The 18,984-nt window shown below is 40.2% G+C and overlaps 1 long non-coding RNA gene across 1 annotated transcript; it reads left to right on the top strand.

Annotated features, from left to right (window-relative positions):
• Nucleotides 10,701–12,538, top strand: LOC109727607. Its single transcript, XR_002220805.1, has 3 exons — nucleotides 10,701–10,888; nucleotides 11,550–11,617; nucleotides 12,316–12,538. It is a non-coding gene; the product is annotated as an uncharacterized LOC109727607 (long non-coding RNA).

Raw genomic sequence — 18,984 nt, 5'->3', positions numbered from 1 at the left:
GGTATTGTTCACGATTGTCCTCATGTTCCACCAGAGAGATATGTTCCATGTTTTAGAGAGGGAGAGAGTGTATTATATTTTATCTCCTCATTGGTGGATAGCGTTTTTTTTGAGAGGCGCTCGATCGATGCGCTGTGGGAACGGCGCTAGGGCACGGAGGCGGCCACGGCTTCCGAGACTTTTCATTTGGTGTTTTGCCCCCGTACTCTTGATAATTTTTATCAAGGGTCACCCGTTAATGACTGAAGTCACTTACGTGGTGTTCCGGGTTTCGATGTTTTCTACAGTCACTGATATGTACATCCTTTCGCTTTCCGTTCATTTTACCATTGAATGACGATGTACTATTAAGATGAATCATATTTATCGTATTCATGCTTTAGTTGATACGTACTTCATCTCCGGAGGTTGATTTGTTTTACAAGTGTTACGCTTTATCATTTCAAGGCACCAAATGATAAGATCAGTCACAGGTTCATTACGAGATTCAGTAATAGACAGGTATACAGTACTGCTTATGAGTTTAGTTTAGACTTCTCTGGGTGGGCTTCCGACAGATACCGGGACTCTGGGTGGGCATCCGACAGACCGGCCACGGCTCGGATTACCGGGGCACCATCAGTTGTAGGGGTGGGATCCTTACTCGGACAGGGTGCCGTTAGGTGAAGCCGCGGGTTAGGGCGTGCCGCTTATACTTAGCGTTACCGATAGAGGCCTCACGGCCGAACATCCCTCGCTGGGAGTGTTCGTACACGCTTACTCGTGTTACCGTTCATCAGTTTGCTAGACAGCGTTCATGGTTCAGGAGTACAGATTATTGTACCTTACATAGCTTTCAGGGTTTCCGGATAGAGATACAGTAGTACAGAGATTGTACCATATATATCGTCTACATGTTACCGGATAGTAGTACAGAGATTCACCGTAAAATATCAAACGATTAAGGTTCACGGAGAAATACTGTGAAAACACGATGCTCAGGGTTCGTACCGTAATTATACAAGTACTACGTATCAAGTGAGTTAAGATCGTACCTCTGTACAAGAGTTGAGCGTTTTGTTCCGTGATAAGTGTTACATACGTTAAATGTGTATATCGAGATGATATACCTCATGTTTAAAATGCTATGTACTCCGTACGTACGATTCACAAGATTGTAAGTATATTTAGTACAAATCGTACTTAAACGTAAGTTTTTATGAAATGTTTACCCAATCTTCCGTATCCCCGGTAAAACGGGGTAAAAGTACTTCAGTTTGGGTGGCTTTCTTAGCTGAAGAAGCAAAGCGGCTTGCTTCTATAGGTGTTCGAGGGATCATGGGATCTTTGTAGTTTCTATCCCAGTGGGTTTGCTTTGCTTCTCGTTTATCGAGTTAGTTATTGGTTGAGTTCGATCCCAACCCCTTTTGAGTGGAGTTCACCTTTTGGGAGAGATTTAAGAGTTTACCTTCCATCTCCAGAAGGTTAGATTGGATATATCTCCAAGGTTTGGTAAGTTTACCCTAGTTCTTCAGGGTTTAGGTTTTAGGGGTTGATTCCTGTTGTATTTACTTTATGCTTTATTTAGTGGATTTGCAGCTTCACCCTTGCTCCTTTGTTGTAGCATTTAGACATTTATTATGCTCTGATACTCCTAGATGTCTTTTATTATTGCTTTTATTATTGTTGTTTTAGACGCCTTATATGTTGAAGACATATGGCGGGTCTGGGCACGCGCCGGGCGGGCTTCCGCTGGGTCCCGGGGCATGACACAACTGTGTCGGCATGCTGTACTTGCCAATGTCATTGGGCCTGCAAACTTTGGACACTGCCCCCAGGAGATGATCGCGAGTGACTTTGTAAGCAGATACGACGGGTTCTCCAACGATTTCCATGTTGCCTGCTATCACAAGAGGGACTTTGTGATCTTTCTTACTCAATGGGTACAAATTGATGAGCTTGTTAGCATGGAAGTCATTAGATTCCGCCATTGCCAGCTTCGTTTCTACAAATGGAACCCCTATAGAAATGTTGAAATGTTGCACGCTCGTGGATTACCTACAAAGCCTGGATTAAATTAGTCAATTTACTATTCGAATGTTGGTCGGAGTACAGGGTCGCATCCATCATCAATGTCTTTGCCAGATACCTTCGGAGCGACAATAACAGTATCAACATGCTCGATCTCATCGGATTCCAATGCCAAATTGTCATTGAAGACCTAGCCGATATCCTGAAAATTTTGTCAATGACCTTGAATGATGTTACTGTTCCTGTTACAGTCCATCTGGAACGAATAGCTCCTTTCAGTGGTGATGATCGTGGCATCCCTTTTGCTGGGGGCTATCCAAACGAAGGAGAAGATAAGACTGACCCTTTTGGTAGTATCTGGCTAGGAGAGTTAACCAGCAGGAAGGGGATGCAACAAATAATAATTCAACAAATGGCGACGCTATACGTCAAAGCGACACCTGGAACTCGTCGAAACTCAGGAACAGACGGCATAATGGTTCACCATGGATTCCGGGAAGCCGAAGACTAACCCTAGACTCCGAGAAGGTCCCATTGTGGCCGGTGGCTAGCAAGGAGATGGAGTTTGCCCATTACCTAGCAGTTACTACAGAGAACCGGCGTGAACTAGGGTGTAGCATGGACTGGAAAGTCGATGACTTGACCCAAAACGGGTGGTCGGCGACATTAGAAGTTGTAAGAATACCAGAGGAGGAAAAAATTCAAATGGGACTTGGTTCCTAGGGAGTATGAAGCAAAATTGAAAGGGGAAAAATAAAGTCAATGTGCTAGAGAATCGGAAAGGGGAAGAGGAAGAAACTCGTGTTGGTAAGGAGAAGGCCAAACACTTGGGTAACCATGCAGTAGCTAGTGTATGTAGATCTCAAGCGGGGAGCCTTTCACACAGGTCTCGATAACGCAGCATCCATGCGAGGCGATCGTGACACTTGGAAAGTTGACTCGATGCCGTCTTGGAAAAGGGTTCGTACCGCATCTTTAGGATTCGGGAGTAGCTGAAGGAGATCCCTCTCTTTTGGTGGGAAGATGGACTTCCTTAACTTGCCCAGCCCAGGTAGGCTGCAAGCCCCTCGATCAATTGGCTATGATCCAAACCCAGCTTGACAACCTGGGCCATTCTGGTTTTTGGATCGCTTCTATCTATGGGGCCTTGACATATCAGATTCTCAACCTGGAATGCACGCCTCCCGGGATGCGGGTGTTTTTGGTTGAGGCGAATAGTTCTAGTTTTGTTAGCGGGCTTGTATCTTCCACCAAGTGGTTGAACCTTTTTGACGCATCGAGGAGACCGGGGCCCTTGTGCAACCTCTCTAAGCATGGGGCTGTCAGTACTCACAACATCCTAATGACTGCACCTAATGTTCTGAACTGTATCTGGGGCATTGAGCAAGATGGGGACAAGCTGTTGGAGGAGGATACCCAAGGCATTAATACTTTCATAGAAGAGAGAAGCACAAGAGGGGGGGTTGCCAGGGGCTGCTCCCCCCAACCGGTTTGGATGACCCTTCAAGACGCCAGTATCTTGGAAGAGGTGAAGAGTTTTGAATCAAGTCAGTCTGGGCGGGCTTCATTCGATACTACTTCCACCCCAGAAAGTGCACCCGGTTGGCTAGTTGTTCTAACGACAGTGTGTTAGATAGGGCGAAAGTTCGCAAAGTACTTTTGTGGGAAGGAGTGTGTCTAGAGCGTTCAAGTAAACATGGTAAGACATCACAGGGGAAGATCAATGAGGTCGTGGCCATTGGACCTTGTGCCTTAGTTTATAGCAAGATCAAGAAAAAGAGTGCTAAGTGTGTCCTCTTAGCGATGATGAGGTGCGCAGCTTTAGGGACTTGCTTTGCCTTAGAGGTTTGGGGCCAAATGTCAAAGTAGGTGGTATCTCTTTTTAATATGTTTCAAATCTGTAGTTGGAATGTCAGAGGTCTTAATAACCAAGGTAAAAGGAGTCTAGTGAAGTTCATGATTTCTAAGTTTAAGAGATCTGTTGTTTGTTTTCAAGAATCCAAAGTTGAATCTGTATATCATTCCTTTCTTCGATCATTTGCTTGTTCTTAATTTGATAAATGTCATTTTATCAAATCGGAGAGGGCGTTGGGAGGTATAATCACGTGTTGGAACTCAAAAGTTTTTTCATGTTGTGCTATTATCGTTTGAAAATTCTCTCTTACTATTCAGCTCAAAATTTTGCTAGTAGCTCAACTTTCTACATAACAAATAGTTTATGGCCTGCCTATGTAGGAAGGTTAAGAGAAATTCTGTGCAAAGTTGGCTGCACTGAAAGGTATTTTTGTAGAGATTTGTGGGTAATGTGTAGGGATTTTAACCTAACAAAGAACCAGCAGAAAAGAAAGGGCAGAAGATGGAGAGGTCGACTATGGCAATGTTTACTAACCTCATAAATGATTTGGAGATGATCAACCTAGCAATAGGTAATCAAAGCTTTATGTGGTCTAACATGCAAAATGGCCCTATCCTAGCCAAGCTAGGCCGGTTTTTAATCTCCACTGAATGGGACTAGGCCTTTCCTCTTACCAAAGTAGTGGCGGCATCGAGAATTAATTCTGACCACTTGCCAATACTGTTATCCACTAACGACAAATTGAATAAACGATAGTTCAGATTGGAAGAAGTATAGTTAGCGCGAGAAGATTTTTGTAACCTAATGCAGGTCCGGTAGAATGAGGTACGAAATAATGGTTCTAGCATTCTCACTGTTGTGGCTAAATTAGCCATTGCCGTCAAAGAATTAAGGAATGGTGCCCTACAAGCTTCTACTGCATGTCAAATACTCTGAAGGCTATCTCAGAAGAGACCCAACAGTTGGACTGCCTGGAAGGACGTCAAAGCCTAACTCCTCAACTATCCGAGAAATGAAAACTCCTCAAGACCCAACTTATGAGAGTCATTGCGGATAAGGAGACCTTATGGAAAACCCGAGCCAGACAACACTTGTTAAAGGAAGGAGATGATAATACAAAATTTTTCCATGAAATGGCTAACAGTAGAAGACGCAAAAACGCCATCAATGTGATAGAAGATGACGATCGGAGTCTTTACAGGAAGGAAAAAAAAAAAAGAAAATATTTTTATAATAAATTCAAAGAAGTATTCGCCCTGGGTGACACAACTTGCACAATGATAGGCGATTGAAGCGGTCTTTTTAAAAATAAAACAATCCCGAATCCAAACCACCTTACTACACCATTCTTGATGGATGAGATCAAGAAAGCGACCTTTCAGCTAGGTAGTGACATAGCCCCGGGGCCGGATAGTTTAAACCTGAGGTTCTACCAGAGGTTTTGGGAGGTGGTTAAAGAAGATCTCTTCAATACTTTCCAAGATTGTATTGATGGGACTTTAAATTCTAGGATTATGGATTATTCGTATATCTGCCTTATTCCAAAGAAAGAGAGCGCAAAACAGGCAAATGATTTTAGACCCATAAGCCTTATTAATGGTGTACAAAAGATCATATCTAAGATACTTGCTAACAGATTAGAAGATGTAATGAAAGATATTCTCTCTCCCACACAGGCAGCATTTCTTAAAGACCAGTCCATTTTGGACTCCGTTGCAATTGCTAGTGAAATTGTTAGCTGGTGCTCGAAAACAAGTGAGGAATGTGTTGGAATCAAAGCTAATTTTGAAAAGGTGTACGACAGAGTGCGATGGGACTTCTTAAGAAAGATCATGATGTTCGGAGCGAACCATAAGTGATGTAGATGGATCAAGCAATGTATAACTAATGATAAAGTTGTCGTACTAGTTAACGGGGTTCCTTCCAAATAGATAAAAACTAAGAGGGGCTTAAGGCAGGGCGACTCTCTCTCCCTACCTCTTTCTACTAGTGGTAGAAGGATTAGTGAGAATGACGAAGAAGACAGTGTGAGACGGTTTATTAAGGCTTAGTTTGGTATTAAGGCTTATCTAACGCTATTAGATAGAATGGAGTTGAGGAAAAAGCATATAGGGATATGCTTCTGCGTTCTCCGGTGGGACCGCAGAAAATATATCGTAACCGACTCATCGTGATATGCGGAACGCAATATTATGTATAGCAACAAACAGGGTATTTTTCTAACGTACTTTCTCACCGCACGTAACGCAATCTTCCCGCAATCCCAAACGAAGCCTAAGAGAGATTGGACCGAATGATGGTTCTACGGTAGCCATCATCCGTATGCTGATGACACAATCTTCTTCTGTGATGCTAAGAGAAAGCAAATTCATAACCTCCTTTTTGTGTGGCAAGTCTTCAAGTGGACATTTGGACTAAAGATTAACGGGAATAAATCATAGCTATTCTACCTGAGACGTCAAGAACAACTGGGGCAGAGGCTGGCGGAGATCTTGGGGTGCAAAGTAGGGTCTTTCATATTATGGTACCTCGGACTTCCCCTTACTAATTGTCGTCTACGAAGGGAGGACTAGTGGCCTATTATTGGTAAAGTTGAGAAGCAAGTTGATGAGGGCAATCGAAACTCCTTTCGTAAGGAGAGAGGCTAGTACTTGTTAACTCTGCACTTGTGAACCTACCGCTGTACTTCTTCTCGATCTTTAAAGCGCCAAAATGGGTAATACGATGAATAGAGGCTGTCCGAAAAGCTTTTTACTAGAGATGAAGGGGGACTATAGCGGGAGGACACTGCCTTGTGCGGTGGAATATTGTGTGTAGAAGTAAGTTTGAGAGAGGACTGGGTGTATTGAACCTAGAGAATATGAATGTAGCGCTACTGACTAAATAGTGGTCGAGATTCCTCTTAAATATGAATCATCAGTTGGGCCCCCTTCTCGATGGTATATAGTACTCCCCGAGGAAATCGCTTAGAGAAGGTGTGTCGTTTAGACCTTAGTAATTTTGGTGGCGGAGTGTCTTAGCAATCAAAGATATTTTTAAATGTGAAGTGTCACTCAATAGGGAATGGACATACTGTAAGCTTTTGGAGTGATATATGGAGAGACCAAGCTTCTCTGCATACTCTTTACCTCTATATTTATGATAATGTCATGCACAAAAAAAATATTTTGTGAAGGATTGCTGGGAAGAGACTTGGTGGAGATAGTGTAAGATCCTGGCAAGGTTCACTCCTACTTCCCAGGTTGACTTTGACCTGATCATAGAACTTTTTCGCTTTATAATAGAAAAGATAAGGTTAGATGGAGATGGACTTGATCTAAAAAGTTCACTGTTAAATCACTTTACAACTTCCTGCAAGATGGTGGAGCTATCAACAGAAGCTTTGTCCAACTATGGAAGATTAAACCCACCCTTTATAAAGTCAAGAATTTTGTGTGGTTAGTCTTGAAAAGAAAGGTGCTCACAAGTGGACAATCTTCAGAAGAGGAGTTGGAGTAGTGAGGAATGTTGTGTTTTCTGCTTGGATGAATGTGAGACGGTGGATCATCTCTTCATGGGATCTCAGAATATCAAAGCCCTTTTGAAGGGGTTACTCCCGAACAACAGTTTCTTCTTAATTCTACCTCTGTTTGTTTGCTTTAGGAAGTGAGCAGACAAAAGGAGGAGAGCTAGGAGAAAGGGAGCTTGCGACAATCGCCTCTACATGGTGGACTATTTGGTTGGAGCGGAATAGGAGAATATTTGAGAAATCTAAACGCATAGTAAACTACTTGGCAATTGAGATATTCTCTCTAAGAGACACTTGGGCTCTTTTTTGCATTTCTATTTGTTTGATCCTTTAAAGCCCAGTTGACTCAGATTCTAGCACAGTTCATATCCTTATTGAATGAAGTGGTAGCATGCTACCTTTTCTCCAAAAAAAAAAAAAATCCCCGAAAGAATCCCCATATTGAATAGCAAACTAATACACCCCAAAAACAAATACACCCTTCCAAACATCAACAAATTGAGCACCCAAAATCAGCCTAAAAATAAGCAATTGCCCCGCTCCTTGTGCATCATCCATACTAAAATGCCACCTTTAATCTTAAAAAGAAAAAAAATCCCTCACAACCCAACATCTCATCAAAACAAAAAGTCCCCAAAAAAATCATCTTTTGGGGGATTTTCATCGATGGATTTAGGGTTTAGAGCAGCATGCCGATGAACTCTACGATCAGCGCGCTGTAGAACGACCACAGCCGCAGTTCCCTAATGTCAAATAGCGGCGCCAGCGGTGGGTCCGTATAGTCCTTCGCCGGCCGGTGCTCCGCCTTCTTGCTCATGTCCTTCGACATCACCACCGAACCAACCGCTCTTGACCTATTTCTCAATCGATAGGGTTTCGCAACGACATTTAAATGACCGATCCGGAGTACCATCTTCGGTGAAGCCGTACACCATCTTCAGCGAAGAGATGGCTCCGCAGTGACATTATATGCCAGAATTCATGAAGTCTGATGCAGATCAGGAGAGGAGAGAGAGGAAAAAAGGAAAAATAGTGTATGGGATAGAAGAGACTCGAGAGATAGAGAGAGGAGTGGAAAATAGTACTTTGAGAGATTCATAGCACTGAATTACGGAAAGGGCTGGTTGAGGATTTGCCCCTTAATGATATTGTGTAGATAATATGGTTTGATTAGATAATATAATTCCACATAATCTTTGCCAAGATGTGCAAACCCTAACTCTTTTAATTAAAAAAAAGTTAAAATGGAAGCGAAATAATTTAAAAGAGAGAGAGGATTGAAAATGCTAGTTTGATTTAGATTGAGAATATTAAAGTGTTATTTTTCACCACTATGTGGACGTATAAAAAAGTAGTCTCCCAAAAAAGCTTCACTACAACAAATTCATGATTTAGGGGCATTTACTTCGCAGCATTTATTTAAATCATGCTAATTAATATATTTAGCAACATTACTAGATAATTGCCACTAGATTTAATAATTTAGCAGCAATTTACTATTAATGTTGCAAAATAGGATAAATTAGCAGCGTAAATTAGTAAAAATCGCTAAAGTTTTCAGCAATTTATAAAAAATAATACTAAATGTAACAAAATAGTAGCGCTTATTGCTAAATGCGGTGACATTTACTCCGCAGCATTAATTTAAATTATACTAATAAATATATTTTACAGCATTATTTGATAATTGCCTCTAGATTTAATAATTTAGCAGTAATTTACTATTAATGTTGCAATATAGGAGAAATTAGTAGCGTAAATTAGTGAACGCCGCTAAATGTAATAAAGTAGCAGCACTTATTGCTATATATCGTCATTAATCAATATATAATTATTAATATATCCCATTTTTACTTAGAATTAAAAGTTTGAAATTAACGATTAAAAGTTCAAAACTTAGAATTTTAATAATTAAACTTATAATTTAAAATTTAAAATTTAAAATTTTAGAATTTTATATTTTAAATTTTAAATTTTAAATTTTAAATTTTAAATTTTTAAATTTTTTAAATTTTAAATTTATTTTAAATTTAAAACTACAAATTTTGAAACTTAAAATTTGATATTTGAAAATTAAAAATTTAAATTTAGTATCTAAATTTAGAATTTAAAATTTAAAATTTTAAAGTTTTAAAATTTAAGACTTAAAATTTAAAAGATTCAAATATATATAAGTGATAGTCCCTAGCGTAAGTGTCAAAGAATTTGGTGGTTGGTACCCGAGATCTCAAATTCGAATTCTAATCGATTCACATTTTTCACAAAGTTTATTTCTAAAAGAAATAAACGATGTGGGTAGCATGCTACTTTTCTCTCAAAAAAATTCAAATAAAAATTTAAATTTAAATTTAAATTTAAAAATTAAATCTAAAATAAAATTAAAATTTTAAAATTTGAGTCCCTAAAATCAGATATTTGTATTAGCGGCATTATATTTATGTGCCCCTAATAAACAATTTAAAATTAGTATTTAATTCCTTTTAGCGGTGCCATGCTCCGCAACCGCCAATTTGGTCGGTTGAGGTACGCCGAACAGACGTCAAACGGACAGAACCTCCCCTATCCGCCCAAGGCTCAACAACAACAATCATGTACATATAGTTACCCAGAAAACATTAACCACATACTTGATTCATTGCGAGTATAAACAAGCAAGAGCAAAAGAGAGAGAGTACTAGCTATTACATTTTCATTCAATCGTTTACATTATTGGTTACATTTTCATCTCCAAAATAGATACATCCACAACTCCAAAATACATATACATCCATAAGTAGTAGCCTCTCACAAAATACATCATGTCCTCTCATCTATACATGGTATACTAACGCATATAGGAAAGCTACTAGCTAACTAGGGCGCTATGCCCTTACCACGATCCTCGCCCGGTCCGCTCGAGCTCGGCCCTACAACAAAGTGGGATGAGAACTAATAATAGTTACCAGTGGGTTCGGCCACCGACTCCGCCGATCTTCCCACTAAATCTAAGCAGGCATAAGTAGATAGATAGATATGATAATGAAAGCTACTAACATAGTAATGAAGTCTACAATCAATATGCTATGCTACTATGCCTTCAATAATGTAAATGAATGACGTGTCCACCTAGCAATGAAACCACCTATCATGCTAGTATATCTCAACAAGGTAAATGTGTAACACCCCATACTTATGTTTCCTTTATTTTGACTCCTATTCTTTTGAAACTTGGACCTTTTTGTAAATATTAGAAGTTTAGGGGCTTGGCGGCATTTTGTTTAATTAAATCCCTAATTCCTAATATCTTCTCTTGATCGTATCACCCAGCCACCTCATCTCTAATTTCTCTTTCTCCCTTCACGACTCGTGCCTCCTCTAGCGCCGTACGGACTCTCCTGCTCCGCTTATGCGCACGACGCCACTTGATCAACATCGTCGTCATCGTCATCCGTGGCTGCCACCGCCACACATCTTATCGACATTTTGTTGTTCGTCGTCGACGGCACTCTATCGTCGTCGTTATCGTCATTGAGAAGGTTTTTTTTTTTTGATTTTCGTCTTTATACCGAATCCTGAGATCATCCAACCTTTTTGTTCATTTTTATATTACTGTTTTGAATACTTATCTCTTGATGATTGGAATTTGAAATCATTGAAATCTGATTTCGATTGACCTTAATTAATGTTGGTCGTATCCTTAATTTCTTGATCCTGCATTCTCCATATGATTTAGTTTTGTAAACTTCGCATATTCTGCATACTTTGGAATGCTCGCTACATGTTCGATAAAATGCCTAAGAGAAGGCATATATTGTTTTTGTTCCCATCTTGATTCTATCTAATTATTGATTTGCATATCAATGTTTCAACATCTGAAAAACCCTCTTTTTCGAGTAGTAAATCCTTCGTTTATTATTTAAAATTTCGTTCATGTTATCGTGTTTAATTGAATAGCTTAATCTTTGAAACTCTCCATTCTCTTGATTATTAATTCACTTTCTTCGAGTTCATTATTCTAAATCTATTTCGTGCTCCGTCCCGATCTATTTGTATGCAATTGTAATCAATCTTGTCAACCTATATGAGCCTTTCCGAAATTTAAATTTTCGTATAAGCTTGTCGTCTATATATATATGTGTGTCCTCCTTGTAATTTTATTTTGAGTAGCTAATAGAGAATTGTATTTCTCTATTTTAGGTTCCGATAATTGATTTTTCGTGCGTTTGTCGATCGGATAGCTTATTAGCTACGAAGCTGCTTTTGAGGTAAGCGACCGGACACCCATTAGTTTTTCGTAAGATAATTTAGGAAAATATTTCGATTGTATGAAAATCTTATTTTGTAGATTTTAAAATTAAGGGTTACGCATATTATAAATATTTTTGTAAATTGAGCTTCAACTGTAATTGACAAGTTCTTTTAGCAAAATAAATTTTTGAAACTTGATAATCTATTCTGTAAATTAGTGACTGGATAAAATTTGAAGTAAGATGTCTCTTGGTATTCTGTTATGCTAATGTTGGCCATGTCGATATGTATTTTGTTATAGAAGCGAGCTTCGTCTTTGTATTGCGCCTTCGGGTGTCTGCGTCTATCCGCGCCTCTGTTTTGTTTGTGCCTTCGGGTGCCTCTGTTTTGTACATGCACTTTCGGGTGCCTCTGTTCTGTTTGCGCCTTCGGGTGCCCCTGTTTTGTTTACGCCTTCGGGTGTCTTTGGATCTTGCCAACGGATCATATGATATAGTTAGGTGCCGGAGACTTAATATTATTCTGTTTATTTACTGAAAGAAAAATGCTTTGTAAAGTTATAGTTCCAATTTGATTTGAATTTTAAGTTTGATAAATTCTTGTTTTCTAAATTTTGCAAATTAAAGACCAGTCGCTTGAATTATTTTTTGTATTCATTTACTTATTTGCATTGTATGCTTAATCCGACTAATGTGGTGTATGGTTGCTTACCCAGGTACCGAGACCGATTTGCCGGGCGGGGCTGAGACTGAGTGAACGTTAGACGTAGCTAGTTTTAATTTTAGTCCCTTTTGTTTTTACATCTAGTATTTTCGAATTATCTATATCGTTTGTTATCTATTTTGTTTCGTTATATCTTCGTACCCACTTTTGTCACTTATGGTATTTCCGAACCTCTCTTGTGATTCGTAGTAAGCTTTAGTCCTATAGATGTTAGAATTCCATTTGATTTTAGTTAAAATTCAATTTCGTAGTCTCATCCTATAATTCTTTGGATTTACTGGAAAATTTGGTAATCATCTTTTTGCTAACTTCCGTCTGATTCTGTAGCCTTGCATATTTGCTAGTTTAGCAGATATGCGGCGTCTGTTACACCTCGGGTTCGGGGCGTGACAGAGAAATGGTATCAGAGCCTAGGTTTAAGATCTTTCGTAACTTTAAGGTATAGGATTGTGAGAGTTTACTAGGACGTGTGAGGATGGGTAAAAAGTAGGCGCGTGTTTGATCCTATTTGATTATTGTTTACAGTTTTCGTTAATGTTTTGCATTTACGTGTTTGTGATATCCTCTCTTGTTAAGATGGTGCGTCCGACCCGTCGTAGCAACACCAATAATGAGCAACCGAGGAACCCCTCTCCAGCCAGATCCGGAGATGCAGATCTAGACGTCACCCTAGCCTCACTTTTGAATACCACGTCCTCGGCAGCCGTTTCGCCTATCCAGAATCCGCTTCAGTCAACCATAGTGCCTCCAACGAACCCTTCGGCTTTTGTTCCACCGCTGCAGCAGACTTTCAGTACGGGGATACCTTCGACGGCCGCTCCCACTACCTTTTCGTTTCCGCCGTCGACTGCACCTCCTGGTTTTATTCCGCCGCTGCCACAAACCACTATTCCCACCCACCCCGCCACGTTGCCGCAGAGCACCACGATGGATCCCCTGGTTGCCACCTTGATACAAGCTGTTGTCGGGCTAGTTTAGACTCAGCAACAGAGTTTACAGAATCCAGCTCCTAGTGCCGCAGAATCAAGTTCCAGAGTTCGAGAGAGAAGCATCAATGAATTTAAGAAGTCTGCTCCTCCACCTTTTTCGGGTGCTACAAATCCGGACGAAGCAGAAAATTGGATCAAAGAGATGGAGAAGGCATTTTCAGCCATGCAATGCACCGATGAGGAGAAAGTCAGATTCGGGACATTCATGCTTCAAGGCAGAGCAAATAATTGGTGGGAAAGCGAGTTGAGAACTCGCGGCAATAACTTAGCAGCCCTTTCATGGAAGGATTTTCGATCATCATTTTATGCAAAGTACTTCCCAAGGAGCAAGCTTCGCCAGCTTGAAAGACAATTTTTGGATTTGAAGCAGGGTTCGATGTCTGTGGAGGAGTACGAGGCCGAGTTTGACCGACTGTCCCACTTCGCCCCAAAACTGGTAAATGATAATGAGTCACGAGCTAAGAGATTTGAGGAAGGATTGAATGGACATATTCGCACTGGTCTCGCACCGCTACACCTTGAGGCATATGATGATGTCGTTTCTAGAGCGAATTCTTTGGATTCAGTATGGAGGCAAACTCGAGAAGAGCGAAATGCAAATCAGAAGAAGAGGAATAGAGATTCTTTCAGAGAAGGTGATCGAAATGCAAGAGAAGTTGACGGATCTAATGACTCGGGGAGGTCGCATATTACGCCAACTCGTGGTGGACAACCAAATCGAGATCAGAAGCTAAAATGTTCAGTTTGTGGTGGATGGCATAAAGATTCGGACTGCAGGCACGTCACCGGTGGTTGTTTCAGATGTGGAGATTTGAACCATCGGATAGCTCAGTGCCCTCTACTTAGCACTGACTCTAGCACTGGATCCAAGCCTCAAGAGAAATTTGCTGCTCCAGCCGGTCATGATCATGCCCCTCCTACTGGTCAGTCTAGAGGTGGAAGACCTCGGACACAGGGTCGTGTTCAGGCTCTGTCTCAGCAGGATATCCAGGCATCTATTGATGTAGTCCCTGGTATTCTTCCCGTGGCTTTTATTTTTGCTTGTGTTCTCTTTGATTCTAGAACTACTAATTCATTTATCTCTTTGCTTTTGTTTGAAATCATTTGTTAACCTCCGAACCCTTTGTTTATATTTTGTGTCGGGTGCCTTTCGGGGATGAGCTTGTGATTGACCGCATTTCTAGAAGTATTGTTTGAGTAGACAATATCTTGATTTATTCTAGTAGTCTAGTAGAGCAATCTTTCTGAACGGGAAGCTACTTAGGAGCTCGAGGAGCAGATGAGGATGAAGCATCCTTAGCTCTTCGAGAGCTAAGGTATGTTAAGTTTAGAGGACTAAACTTCTTTTAGGTGGGGAGGATGTAACACCCCATACTTATGTTTCCTTTATTTTGACTCCTATTCTTTTGAAACTTGGACCTTTTTGTAAATATTAGAAGTTTAGGGGCTTGGCGGCATTTTGTTTAATTAAATCCCTAATTCCTAATATCTTCTCTTGATCGTATCACCCAGCCACCTCATCTCTAATTTCTCTTTCTCCCTTCACGACTCGTGCCCCCTCTAGCGCCGCACGGACTCTCCTGCTCCGCTTATGCGCACGACGCCACTTGATCAACATCGTCGTCATCGTCATCCGTGGCTGCCACCGCCACACATCTTATCGACATTTTGTTGTTCGTCGTCGACGGCACTCCATCGTCGTCGTTATCGTCTTTGAGAAGGTTTTTTTTTTTTTGATTTTCGTCTTTATACCGAATCCTGAGATCATCCAACCTTTTTGTTCATTTTTATATTACTGTTTTGAATACTTATCTCTTGATGATTGGAATTTGAAATCATTGAAATCTGATTTCGATTGACCTTAATTAATGTTGGTCGTATCCTTAATTTCTTGATCCTGCATTCTCCATATGATTTAGTTTTGTAAACTTCGCATATTCTGCATACTTTGGAATGCTCGCTACATGTTCGATAAAATGCCTAAGAGAAGGCATATATTGTTTTTGTTCCCATCTTGATTCTATCTAATTATTGATTTGCATATCAATGTTTCAACATCTGAAAAACCCTCTTTTTCGAGTAGTAAATCCTTCGTTTATTATTTAAAATTTCGTTCATGTTATCGTGTTTAATTGAATAGCTTAATCTTTGAAACTCTCCATTCTCTTGATTATTAATTCACTTTCTTCGAGTTCATTATTCTAAATCTCTTTCGTGCTCCGTCCCGATCTATTTGTATGCAATTGTAATCAATCTTGTCAACCTATATGAGCCTTTCCGAAATTTAAATTTTCGTATAAGCTTGTCGTCTATATATATATGTGTGTCCTCCTTGTAATTTTATTTTGAGTAGCTAATAGAGAATTGTATTTCTCTATTTTAGGTTCCGATAATTGATTTTTCGTGCGTTTGTCGATCGGATAGCTTATTAGCTACGAAGCTGCTTTTGAGGTAAGCGACCGGACACCCATTAGTTTTTCGTAAGATAATTTAGGAAAATATTTCGATTGTATGAAAATCTTATTTTGTAGATTTTCAAATTAAGGGTTAAGCATATTATAAATATTTTTGTAAATTGAGCTTCAACTGTAATTGACAAGTTCTTTTAGCAAAATGAATTTTTGAAACTTGATAATCTATTCTGTAAATTAGTGACTGGATAAATTTTGAAGTAGGATGTCTCTTGGTATTCTGCTATGCTAATGTTGGCCATGTCGACATGTATTTTGTTATAGAAGCGAGCTTCGTCTCTGTATTGCGCCTTCGGGTGTCTGCGCCTATCCGCGCCTCTGTTTTGTTTGTGCCTTCGGGTGCCTCTGTTTTGTACATGCACTTTCGGGTGCCTCTGTTCTGTTTGCACCTTCGGGTGCCCCCGTTTTGTTTACGCCTTCGGGTGTCTTTGGATCTTGCCAACGGATCATATGATATAGTTAGGTGCCGGAGACTTAATATTATTCTGTTTATTTACTGAAAGAAAAATGCTTTGTAAAGTTATAGTTCCAATTTGATTTGAATTTTAAGTTTGATAAATTCTTGTTTTCTAAATTTTGCAAATTAAAGACCAGTCGCTTGAATTATTTTTTGTATTCATTTACTTATTTGCATTGTATGCTTAATCCGACTAATGTGGTGTATGGTTGCTTACCCAGGTACCGAAACCGATTTGCCGGGCGGGGCTGAGACTGAGTGAACGTTAGACGTAGCTAGTTTTAATTTTAGTCCCTTTTGTTTTTACATCTAGTATTTTCGAATTATCTATGATCGTTTGTTATCTATTTTGTTTCGTTATATCTTCGTACCCACTTTTGTCACTTATGGTATTTCCGAACCTCTCTTGTGATTCGTAGTAAGCTTTAGTCCTATAGATGTTAGAATTCCATTTGATTTTAGTTAAAATTCAATTTCGTAGTCTCATCCTATAATTCTTTGGATTTAGTGGAAAATTTGGTAATCATCTTTTTGCTAACTTCCGTCTGATTCTGTAGCCTTGCATATTTGCTAGTTTAGCAGATATGCGGCGTCTGTTACACCTCGGGTTCAGGGCGTGACAAAATGAATGAAAGAACTACGAAGTAATGAAATCAACTATCATGCTGCTATGTTTAACAAGTATGTCATTCATAAGTTCATTGCCCAATCCATTTGGCTAACCCGAAGGTTCGCCTCAACTCACAGTGCAAATCCCATAGGTGAGGAGCCTCAGCTGCTCAACCCACCCGAGACCGTCTACGGGACAACCACGTCTGCCCCTAGTGTGATAACTCCAGAGCTCACTGCTTGGGTGGATCGACCAGTGCCAAGCGAAAACAGACTATGTGAGTATAATCGAATCCTCGCCAACTGAGGACACCCTACCAACTAGGGCTAACTAACACTGGGGAACTCAGCTATCCCAATGTCCATGTTCAAGTGTCTCAACTACACTAAGTTCACATGTCATATGTCCATAACTTGGAAAATCATCTATCCCTAGGTTCATCATGTCATAAGTGTTTCTACTACACTAGTCATATGCCACTCGTTATGTCATCACATTTATAGTTTACATGCCACTCGTCATGTCATTGCATCTATCAAGTTCATCGGCAATATAGGATTATATATCAAGACCCAATCCTTACGCATCCAATATATCATGTGTTCAACTCACAATGGTATTTCAATCAAGGAAGCATATAAGGAAATGGAAATGCAACTACAACATCCTATAATGCATAATCGAGATGTATGAGATGCATGGTCAACAAAGCAACATAGACATAAAGTGAAGCCCAATGGCTTCGGATAGCACCCCCACCTTTTGGTGATGCCGCGATACTAGGATTCTAATTTCATGATTTTTGGATGTTGCTTCGGCCCGTCTCGGCGCAAACGAAGCAAAAACGGTCCTTTTCTTCAATATCATGCCACACGCCCGTAGGAACTCCCGTTTGAGTTACCCACAACGTCGATTTTACCTTCAATTAGGTTTACAAAGGGTCAATTTAACCATAGACCTCATATCTATGAAAACCTCAATTTCAACCCTAGGATTTTCATAACATGAACTACATGAGTTCATCATGTGATCCCAAGGTTTCCTCTAGGTTTTCTTTTATGTAAGAAGATCAAAATTAAGTGTTCTAGGGTATAAAACCAAACCCTAACCAAGATCTTACAAGAAACCTCACCTTAGCCCAAAGCTCTCCAAGCTCCACTTGTGGGAGAACTCTTGATCCTCTAGAACCTCCAAAATCTCCTTCAAATTCTCCTCCAATCTCCTCCAATCCACTTTTGGGGAAGAGTTCCTAGAGAGAGAGAGGGAGAAAAATGATGAGGAGGGGTGTTCTTTGGCTGTGAATGGGAGAGGAAGGAGTGTGGGGCTTATATAAGCTGCCACAATTGCAAACAAACCCTCCTTCTTTTCTTATTTGCAGCAGACCAACTCTGTTGTTCAAGGCGCTGCATACCGGTACGCGGGTTCGTGTCACCGGTACGCCCATATTCAATAGCCCAAATCCAAGAGCTGCTGTTTTCGGTTTGTTGCGGAGTACCAGTACCAACTTGGTCTGTCACTGCTACACGGACCCCTGTGAGCAAACCCGAGAGCAACCTTCTCGGGTTGCCTACCTGGTACCGGTAAGCCCTGGTGCTGTCACCGGTATGCAGACCCAGACTGCAATTTTGGCAATGCTCTAGCTCCATTTCGCGCCGAGCAATGGTAAAACTCAATAGTCTCGCTTGGAGTTCAACTTTAACCCTTCCAATATTGTTGGAATGTCACATGGACCATGTCGAAGCATCCTTCTCGCCACGCTTTGGTCATTTTGACCAAAAGTGGTTTAACATGACGAGGTTTCACTATCTTACAAGCGGCATATTCCCAATGGCACTAATTGATTTATATTAGTGGCATTCATTATAAATGCTACTAATACTTTTAGCAACATTAGTATAAGCAGCATTNCAAGCGGCATATTCCCAATGGCACTAATTGATTTATATTAGTGGCATTCATTATAAATGCTACTAATACTTTTAGCAACATTAGTATAAGCAGCATTTGGTGTCATATGATGCTAAAACTTTTAACGGCATTCGTTGATCTTTTAGCAGCATAGAGAGAGTGAGAGAAACATGATAACGGTTCATAATAATGCAGTTAGTGAAAGCTATCTCTCTTTCCGCATGTT

The sequence above is a fragment of the Ananas comosus genome, linkage group 22, assembly GCF_001540865.1.
Source record: "Ananas comosus cultivar F153 linkage group 22, ASM154086v1, whole genome shotgun sequence".
NCBI lineage: Eukaryota > Viridiplantae > Streptophyta > Magnoliopsida > Poales > Bromeliaceae > Ananas > Ananas comosus.
The sequence above is the reverse complement of the archived record's forward strand: the minus strand, read 5'-3'. Positions and strand labels throughout refer to the sequence as shown.